Genomic DNA, 8069 nt, shown 5'->3' with positions numbered 1-8069 from the left:
GTTCTGTTTTTGCAATCTTGTACATATTTTCCCCTTTTGATTACTACGATTAAAACTATTAATTTGTTCATGAATTTATTAATTATAGATTTTTTTTTTTATCACTTAGATTTTTTTTTGTTAACACGGTCTCTCTTTTTTTTAGTTTATTCAGGGTATCTCTTTCATTTGTGTTTTTCTAAATTCTTTGAAATTGTAAAGACGTGTTTGGTATTGCGAAGTAAATATTGTTTGTTAAAAATTTGATTTTTTTAAAAAGTAATTTTTTTTATTTTTTAAGTTTTTTTAATATACTAATTATAAAATTAAATATTTAAAAATATATATTTGTTATTTTGATAAAATTTTGAATAAAAATATTTTAAAAAATAATTGCTATCAAATATATTTTCAAATACTTGATAAGGTTTTTTTTTATTTTAACACGTAACTAATCTCGCTAATGAAAATTTAAGTGTCCTGATTGAAAAATTTATTTGAATCTAAGAATAAAATTTGAAAAATTCACTTGTCATTAAATCTTAAAAATAGTTAATTAATGACCATACAGGTGATTATTTGCTATGTTGAATGCGACTTTGAACAATTTACATATTTGAAAGTCTTGTTAGTAAACAATGAAGTTTTAAATATTATGTTAAAAGGTTATATTTTTTATTAAAACAATATTATTTTTTCTTTTTAAAATTAAGTGTTTAAACTAAAAAAATATTTTATTCTAAAAAATATAATTTTTTTATAAACATAATATATATATATATATCAATGTCTTTTTAATCCTATATTAAGAAAAATAGTATTTATTTACTGAAGTTTAACAAGAGATAATAAGCAATAAAAAAACATATGCTCAAGACACGATGTTAGGGTGCGTTTGTTTGTCAGAATTTTTTTTTAAAAAAACTATTTTTAAAATTTTTTTATGTTTGTTTGTCATTAAAAAAATTGATTAATAAATAACACTTTCCAGTCAATGAAAAATTTAATTTGGTATTCAATAAAGTTTTTTTTTATTTTGGGCGGAAAATATTTTTTAAAAATTATAAAAAATTTAAAAATATTATATTATTTATTTATTATATTAAATTTGGTCGTCAAATTTTTAATTGTTATATATATTTTTTTTGAATATTTTTTCAATTTCATTCCTTAGAATTTAATTTTTATATTAAATTTGATCATTATTTTTATAATTATTATTTACTTTTTCCTTATCATTTTTTAAATAAAATTTTATATCTATGAAATTTTTCCATTTAATTTCTATCAACCTATAAATACCCAAATAATATTTATCCTTTTCAACCTTCTTAAGTTCTTTGTTTTTTTTTTTTTCTTCTTATTTATCCTGTTGTTTCTTCAAAGGAAGAACCTATTAAATTTTGAAGGATAGCTTTGTGTTCAGCAAATATTTTTAAATTTATATGTATCTCAAGTTTACTGTTCATTGTTTATGTTCATAATTATTTTCCAACAAGTCTAAAATAGTTAAAATATAAACTTAAGTTTTATTAGTAGAAATCTATGATTTTGGTTTAGGTGGTTTTTTTTTTTGTTTTTTGAAATTCTTAGAAGTTACATGACAAAAAAATATATTCCCAAGTTTATATGAATAATTCAAGCTAGTGTTCAAGATAATTTTTTAAGAAGATCAAAAGTTTAAATTTGTGGATAAGATTTTAAAAATGATTTTATATTATTTTTCTAACATATTCATTGAAATTTAACAATTGTTGCAACGCGTTTCTTCTCTAAAACATTATCAAATAAATCATTAAAAAAAACTGAAAGACATAAGTGAAATAGTATGGTTATAGATTTACTACATTATAGATTGGAAAAATATAATAATGATTTTATTTTTATAAAAAAGTTTCAAATAACTTACTATGGTGGAGAATAAGGTCTTTTACACATAACTTATTAGCTATTATTAAATTGAGATAAATTAATTACTTTTTTAATATAATAATTTAATTATCCTTAAAAACAAATAAAAAATATTTAGCTTTCATCTAGGGGCTTTAAAAAAAAAACTAAGAGGCAACAGTAAAACATTGGAGCCCAAAGCTTATTTTATCGTGGATTGAAATAATATAATTATAATTTTATCATTCTAAAAATGCTTAATGGGATTGCAATTATGCGTAATTAGATCTTTTCTGCATGATCATTAGACATTACTAGATTGTTAGGGGAAATATTAGTTTGGTAACTTTTTTAGCTTAATAAAATGACTTAACTAATATTAAAAGCGAAAAATAAATATTTAGTTTTTGCCGAGGGACTTTTTAGCCTTCACAGTATTTTTAGCACAATAGAATTACCAAATTATCGTTCCAAGCAAAAGTTATTAAACTAGTTTTCATGGAATTTTTTATATTTTTATTATTTTTTTGTATAATTCAGTTGACTTGGATGCAATTTGATATTTTATATAAAATAGAATTGGAACATGTAATGATAATTTTATCCTTGTAAAAAAAATATAAAAACTTGTTACAAAGACTAATGCAGTCTTTTCTACGGGATATATTAGATATTACTAGACTCATCGAGGACAAATTAGTTTGTTTATTGTTTTAGTACAATAATTTAATCACTTGTAGAAATAAAAAAATTAACTTGCATCCATGGGTTTTGAAAAAACAAAATTAAAAGGTATTAATAAAATTAGTGTAGTTTTAGACTCATTGCATTATAAATTATATTATAATTTTATCATTCTTTAAAAAAACTCAAAAGATTGATAATAACAATAATATGGTTTTTTTCGCATAATCCATTGGACATTGCTAGATTGATAAGGACAAATTGGTTTGTTCACTGTTTTAGCACAATAAAACGATTTAAATAACTTTAAAAGCAAAAAAAAATATTTAGCTTCTGTCCATGGACTTTTTATCCTTTTTAATTTTTCTTAGCACAGTAAAGTTATTGAATTACCCTCAGGCGAAAGTTATTACACTAGTTTTCAGGTGTTCTTTTTCATATCTTTTTCATGGTTTTTATGTTATAATGGAGTTATTTTAAGGTCAATTCGGTATTCTAATAAATATAAAATATTATTAAATTTTTTTGCTATCTCTACATTTTTGGAGGTGTGTGAGGCGCAATATAAAGAAGGAACGCTGGCTTTTGCTATGGTGTTGGAAGTGCAGAGATGCCTCCTTCCATGTGGATCATGCTAGTCGTTGAAGGCTTCAAAGTTTCCTTTTGATATTTCAATCTTAATTTTTATTTATTTAGTTTTTAATTTTTGATTTTTGCACTTTGGTCAATTTCATCTTTAAATCTATAATTGTGTTTTGATATAGTTTTTATTCTTTTAAATTTTTTTAAAAAATAATTTTTAAAAGAAATAAAATTTGTTATTTTTTTTGTTTTGCTTTTAATTAAGTTATCTTGTTTGTATGATCAAAACTATAATTTTACTGGGATTTACAAGTATTTTATTTTTTTGAATGTTTTTTATTGGATGAGTTTTTTTATTAAATTCTTTTATATTTAAATTTTTAGGGATTGACCATCACAATATAGTTTCTATTTGTTATACTTATTATTATTATTATTATCATTTTTTAAAAAAATTAATTCATTAATTTTCATTGTTTTTTCTTGCTTATTATTATTATTATTATTATCACTTTTTTAAAAAACTTAATTCATTAATTTTCATTGTTTTTTCTATAATTTATCAAATCTTTTTACTGAATCCAGTAGAATTCATTACCAAAGTTATAATTTTGTTTTGTTTTTAAAACATATTAACAAATGTATGAACATCATTTTTTTTACATTAAAAAATTTAGCAATCAATGATTACTATACATGATGCGGCCCTTTCACCAATTTACTTTGTCATTCAGGATCACGAGATACAAACATACGGAAGCTTAGTTTCATTCCCAGTACAAAAGAAATTAAGAGCAAATTCAAGATCTCACTGCTCAAGTTCAACCATAAGGTATGTCCCTATTTATTCCTAGAGTTATGCCACTAATAATTAGTAATCACGTCGCAAGGGTAAATTAAAATAACATCAAAGTTTAGATTTAACACCTGCTTCTTAGACAAATCGATTATATTATCTCGTCTTTGACTTGGGATTCATCATTGAAAAACCCTAGTTTTTTTAAAACACTGTCATTTACTTTAAGAAAAAAAACATTTTAGTAGTATGAGTAAATTCATTCAATCAATTTAATATATTTTAATGGATTAACTCGAAACTCAAGATATTTAGAGTTTTAATTAAGTTTTAAATAATTAAAATTAAAAATTTTAATCAGTTTAGTTAAATCCCAGCTATATACCAAGTCATTTTAAAATATAAGTGATCGATATAACCCATTTTTTAGTTTATAAGAGTTAATCAAGTAGCACAACAAATACTACCCTAATAACAACGTAACAGCTCAGGGGGTATCCTAGTACTTTCACAGTACTCTCTCCTGGATTTTACCTGACTTTGAGGAAGCACGAGGCGCGCAAACTTTCTTCTTCTGGACAGAAGTACCCTGGTGACAAGGATCCCACATTGGAAACAAACGAAGGAGTAAACACACTAATAAAGCGGTAGAGAAAGGGACACAGGCACGACCTTACTTGAACAGGATCTGTTCTATAGGATCGTACCTCTGTATCTTTTAACACGAAGGAGACAGGAACCCAAGTCTGGTTGATGCATCATGACCGCGTGATCATAGCGTGAGTAACGGCTTGATGTTTCTTGAGATCATCATGGCTGTAGAGGATCGTTTCCCAACCATTAACTTGGTCGGGAATGGTCATGCGGTTGTCTGACAGACTAAAACACTAATTTTTCGCTGTGGAGGATCGTACCCTCGACCCTTGATTTCGCTTGCGGACGATCACTGCATTCCTTTTATTAAGTGTTTATCAAAAAAACACTACATGGTGGGGTTTATTTTGATTTTTCATAATAATGGTAAAAGAGTAATCAAAGTGAATATTTTATATAATTTTTTAAAATGTTTTTTTAAATAGCAAATATTTAGAAACTCCACTTATTATTATTGTAATAGCTTTCATTAATTATAACTAAAATGACTTAATCTTTTATCGTGAATTGTATAATGAAAAAATGATGTTATTTTATTTTTTTACTTTTATTTTACCCTTTTATTTGATTTTTTAAGCTTTTTATCCCTTTTTTTAATGATTTTTTTGTTTAATTTAATTTGTTATTATTAAATTTTTTTTATTTAGTTATCAAACTTTTATGACATGAATTCCGGATTTGATGGGATAACCTAGTTTTTTTTTCTTGTTAATTAATTTTTTTATTTAATTTAGCGGGCCAACTCAATTGATTCAAATATTTTTTTTTATCTTTTTCTTAATTAGGTTTTTTCTTCACATATCATTTTTTTATATCGATTTGATTGAAAATTAAAATTCATGATTTGTTTTTTTTACTTTTTATTAAATTATCATAATCTCATGAGAGGATTTTATCGTACCCCTCCTCGCAAGGTACTATTTATTGAAATAATGTTTTGCCTTTTCTTTTCTTTTCAATTAATCTGTTTTTTGTTTAATTTTATTCTTTAGTATTAATTTTTTTATTTATTTATTATACCTTCATAATATGATATTGTAGCCAAATTTATATCCAAGGCTTTTAGATTTAGTGTTGCAGCCACACCCAAGGCTCTTGGACTTCATGTTGCAACCAGATCCACTTAAACTTTGGTAATGTAAGTTTAATATTATTACTATGAATATTGCTAAGTAATAATTAATAAATTTGAAAAAAATATTATTAATTATATATTTTTTTCTTTTTTCTTTTTAATTAATTTTTTATTTAATTTAGTTTATTAATATTATTTTTTTCTATTTAGTTATCACACTATCATGATATGGATTTCAAGTTTGACGAATTAAACCAGTTGATTCATATTTTTTCCCTTTTGTTAAGTATTTTTTCTCTCTTAATTTTATTTTTTAATATCAATTTCATTAAGAATTAAATTTTATAATTTATTTTATTTACTGTTTATTAGATTATAATGATCCTATAAGGAGATTTTACGGCACCCCTCCTTGCAAAGTACTATTCACTGGAACATTGCTTTGCTTTATTATTATTTTTTTCAATTAATTTTTTTTGAATTTTTTTTATAATATTAAATTTTTTTCTTTTTAATTATTATATTTTTATAACACGACCTTACAGCCAAATTTATATTAAAGGCTCCAGGTATAATGTTACAGCTAAATCCACTTAAATTTGAGTCATACAAGTTTAATATTATTATTAATATTATAAATATAACTTTTGCATCAGGTGTTGCAAACAAATCAATACTTTTATGTATAATTTTATAGAAAAACCTGACATTCTTATATTTTAATTTTTTTAATATTTTTTATATAAAAAATTAAACCACATTTCTAGTTATTTACTAATCATGGAGAATATCAAAAAAATTATGATCAACTAAATTCAATTCTTCAATTTAATTTTTTACTACAGTGCTAACCTTCTATTCATTGAGCTCATTAAAAATCAATTTTTCAGATTTTTAATCCATTTTTTTTCTTTCAACTAAGAAACGGCAATACACATGATTCTAGCTGTAAAATTAATAATAAGATTGTGTTAGAGAATATAGTGCAAATTATATTTAATTTTTTTTTTATTTTTATATCATTTTAATATATTAATTTTAAAAATAATTTTTTTATCTTAATATATTTTTAAATAAAAAATACTTGAAATTATAACCATTAACATAATTCCAAAAACTCCAGGAACAAATACCATGTCCCTGTTCACAAGTAATGGTGTGCGAGATGACTTACATTTTTTTTTTTTTTTTAAATCAACTTTTGTATTTTTTCAAGACATTGAGGAGCACAAGGCGCGCAAACTTTCTTCTTCCGGACAGAAATACCGTTGACAAAATTCCCAAAATCATCGACAACAAACTACTGAGTAATCAATTATAAAGCGGTGGAGTACAGCGAGCCGCTGCCGCTGCTGCTGCTCTTCTTAGTCATGATTTTATTTTGAGAATTGTGTTATTTTTTAAAATAATTTTTATTTAAAAAATATTTTAATAATATTTTTTTATTTTTTAAAAATTATTTTTGAAATTAGCATATAAAAATAATTTAAAAATATAAAAATATATTAATTTAAAATAAAATAAAAATTTAAATTTTTTTGGAAGTGATTTTTAAACACAGTCTACACCCTCTTAGAATACAGGAACCAAGTTTAATTGAAGAATCATGACCGTATAACCATAGCATGAATAATAGATTGAAAATCCTCGTGATCATCATCGTGGTTGTAGAGGATCGTTCCCCGGTTACGTTCTGGCTTGGATGGTCATGCGGTTATCTGACAGGTGAAAATTGTAATGTTTTGCTTTAAATCAAATCATTATTGAGTCCAGCTCCTTGTAATCTCTGAAGAACATTGACAAACTTCAGGATCTCAATTCTCAAAAATGAGATTCGTTGTATAGTTATTTTATATTATGGTTGACGATACAAGAAAAAACAAATAATAAAACATTTTTTTTCTCACCTGTTCATATAATTGTTTTATGCACAATAATTTCTTTCTACAAATAGACAATTTTCATTAATGTGCAAGAACCATGCCATTACACGTCAACCAACAAACAATTATGGCTATTTAATAGTTTTTTCTAGAGGATTTTATGCTTATTTAATAGCATTATACATAAACCAATGAAAAACTAACTTCAGCATTTGAGAATTTTATTATTACACATTAAAAACCTTGACTACTCCATGTGTATATTGTAATCTTTACACTTTAGAATATTCTAGTATTTAAAAAAAAAACCAATGGAAAATATTGAATTTCTAGCTTCTGTAGTGGTCACATCAGTAGTCATATGGATGCATATCATACATGCTCCAGAAATTACATTAATTAATTATTATAATAGGCGGTCCTCGTCTAAACAAAGTCGTTGTAGTATAGTGGTGAGTATTCCCGCCTGTCACCCGGGTGACCCGGGTTCGATCCCCGGCAACGGCGTTTCTTCTTTTCAATCTTA

Source organism: Populus euphratica, unplaced genomic scaffold, assembly GCF_000495115.2.
Source record: "Populus euphratica unplaced genomic scaffold, PopEup_1.0 scaffold195.1, whole genome shotgun sequence".
Taxonomy (NCBI): Eukaryota; Viridiplantae; Streptophyta; class Magnoliopsida; order Malpighiales; family Salicaceae; genus Populus; species Populus euphratica.
This window is presented reverse-complemented; position numbering follows the sequence as displayed.